This window comes from Salvelinus sp. IW2-2015, linkage group LG36 (assembly GCF_002910315.2).
Source record: "Salvelinus sp. IW2-2015 linkage group LG36, ASM291031v2, whole genome shotgun sequence".
In the NCBI taxonomy this organism is placed as follows: Eukaryota; Metazoa; Chordata; class Actinopteri; order Salmoniformes; family Salmonidae; genus Salvelinus; species Salvelinus sp. IW2-2015.
In genome coordinates this window covers 37,414,949-37,418,291 of record NC_036875.1, presented here as the reverse complement: position 1 = coordinate 37,418,291, position 3,343 = coordinate 37,414,949, and positions in this window count along the sequence as shown.

The following is a 3,343-nucleotide window of genomic DNA, read 5'->3' as shown; positions in this document are numbered from 1 at the left end:
TATTGTCTAAATGGACTTGCTTGCAGTTCCTAACGCTTCCACTGGATGTCACCAGGTCCTTGAAATCGGTTGAGGTTATTCCTTTGTGTACTGAAGAAAGTGAGGGCTATCGTAAATGAGGGTCACATGAAGTACATTTTTGGAGAGAGTCACATTTATGAAAAAAGTTGCGTCAGTTGGTTTCGTTTTTGTATTGGAACAACAGATCATTCCCGTCTTCAAATTGATCGATTATTTAACGTTTAAAAAAATACCTAACGTTGTATGACAAAAAGTTAGTTTGAAATGTTTTGGTAAATTTACATGTAACTATTGATATATTTAGTATGACTTGGCGAAAGTTGGAAGGCTGTGTTTTTTTCTGGATGAAACCGGTCCAAAGTAAATTGACATTTTGGATATATATCGATGGAATTAATCGAACAAAAGGACCATTTGTTGATGTTTTATGGGAACATGTTGGAGTGCAACAAAAATAATTTCGTCAAAAGGTAAGGCATTAATATATATTTTATTTTCTGTCCGGTTTTGTGTCGTGCTTGCAGTGTATGACAGACATCTTAACCCTTACCCAAACTCTGTGTATATGACTAGTAGTGTCTAGTACTAACCCGAAAGCTTACTACAAGCTATACGCAGATGCAAGGTTCGGAGTTTTGCAATGAAAATGTTTGCCAGAAAAGGGGCGGCTTCTTGTAATACGCTCCAACAGTCAACATGCTTTTAGACTATCTGAAAATTGAGACACGCCGGATCATTATTTCAGCAGCTGTGGGGGCAGTGTAGTTGCTTGGTTCCTTGATCTGATCTGTGGGCTGTAATGGCTATTCATCAAAGTAGCCTATTTTGCATTGATAACCAAATATATTATATTTACTGTTCAAACAGTAAACCAAACATCAAGAATCCATTTTTTATACTAAATCTGATTATTTCACATTGAGATGTGGTAAGCTAAAAAGGCTAGCTAGCTCGTTATGTTTTTAGCCAGGTTAAAGCCAGCTAACCAGGCTACTAGCTAGCTACTATTWGCAAGGGAAGGTTACTCTTCCTTGTTTTCACAAAATTAAAAGACAAAAACAAAAAATGTTGCCCTTCTGAATGGGGTGGGAACAGCAAGGAAATCATGTTACCAAAAAGCTGTCCGCTACTCCAAAACCTCACTCCAACCCTGTGTACATGACTAGTAGTGTGTTGAACTAACCCTGTGTACATGACTAGTAGTGTGTAGAACTAACCCTGTGTACATAACTAGTAGTGTGCAGAACTAACCCTGTGTACATGACTAGTAGTGTGTTGAACTAACCCTGTGTACATGACTAGTAGTGTGCAGAACTAACCCTGTGTACATGACTAGTAGTGTGCAGAACTAACCCTGTGTACATGACTAGTAGTGTGTTGAACTAACCCTGTGTACATGACTAGTAGTGTAGAAAACGAACCCTTACCCTAACCCTGTGTACATGACTAGTAGTGTGTAGAACTAACCCTGTGTACATGACTAGTAGTGTAGAAAACGAACCCTTACCCTAACCCTGTGTACATGACTAGTGGTGTGTAGAACTAACCCTAACCCTGTGTACATCAAATCAAATCAAATCAAATGTATTTATAAAGCCCTTCTTACATCAACTGATATCTCAAAGTGCTGTACAGAAACCCAGCCTAAAACCCCAAACAGCAAGCAATGCAGGTGTAGAAGCACGGTGGCTAGGAAAAACTCCCGACTGACTATTATACTACTACCCTGTGTACATGACTAGTAGTGTGTAGAACTAACTCTTACCATGTCCCTGTGTTTGTGACTAGTATTGAGTAGAACTAACCCTGTGTACATGACTGGTAGTGTGTAGAACTAACCCTTTCCCTGTGTACATGTCTAGTAGTCTATAGAACTAACCCTGTGTAAATAACTAGTAGTGTGTAGAACTCACCCTGTGTACATGTCGAGTAGTGTGTAGAACTAACCCTTACCCTAACCCTGTGTACATGACTAGTAGTGTGTAGAACTAACCCTGTGTACATGACTATTGATGTAAGAAGGGCTTTATAAATACATTTGATTTGATTTGATTTGATGTACACAGGGTTAGGGTTAGTTCTACACACCACTAGTCATGTACACAGGGTTAGGGTAAGGGTTCGTTTTCTACACTACTAGTCATGTACACAGGGTTAGTTCTACACACTACTAGTCATGTACACAGGGTTAGGGTAAGGGTTCGTTTTCTACACTACTAGTCATGTACCAGGGTTAGTTACACACTACTAGTCATGTACACAGGGTTAGTTCTGCACACTACTAGTCATGTACACAGGGTTAGTTCTCACACTACTAGTCATGTACACAGGGTTAGTTCACACACTACTATATGTACACAGGTTAGTTCTGCACACTACTAGTATGTACACAGGGTTAGTTCTACACACTACTAGTCATGTACACAGGGTTAGTTCACACACTACTAGTCATGTACACAGGGTTGGAGTGAGATTTTGGAGTAGCGGACAGCTTTTTAGGTAACATGATTTCCTTGCTGTTCCCACCCCATTCAGAAGGGCAACATTTTTTTGTTATTTGTCTTTTAATTTTGTGAAAACAAGGAAGAGTAACCTTCCCTTGCATAGTAGCTAGCTAGTAGCCTGGTTAGCTGGCCTTTAACCTGGCTAAAAAACATAACGAGCTACGCTAGCCTTTTTAGCTTACCACATCTCAATGGTGAAATAATCAGATTTAGTATAAAAATGGATTCTTATGTTTGGGTTACTGTTTGAACAGTAAAATATAATATATTTGGTTATCAATGCAAAATAGGCTACTTTGTATGAATAGCCATACAGCCCACAGATCAGATCAAGGAACCAAGCAACTACACTGCCCCCACAGCTGCTGAAATAATTGATCCGGCGTTGTCTCAATTTTCAGATAGTCTAAAATGCATGTTGAATGTTGGAGCGTATTACAAGAAGCCGCCCCTTTCTGGCAAACATTTTCATTGCAAAACTCCGAACCTTGCATCTGCGTATAGCTTGTAGTAAGCTTTGGGTTAGTACTAGACACTACTAGTCATATACACAGAGTTTGGGTAAGGGTTTAAGATGTCTGATGCTTCAGTTCGGCTGGCCTCTCTGGTCTCTCTGGTCCTCTCTGGTCTCGCTGGTATCTGCTGTCTTTAACTTCTTGAGGGCAGGGGGCAGCTTTTTACTTTCGGGAAAAATAGCATGCCAATTCAACTGCATTGCTACTCATCCCCAGAATATAAGATATGCATATTATTAGTAGATTTGATAGAAAACACTCTGAAGTTTCTAAAACTGTTTTGAATCATGTCTTGTGAAGAAA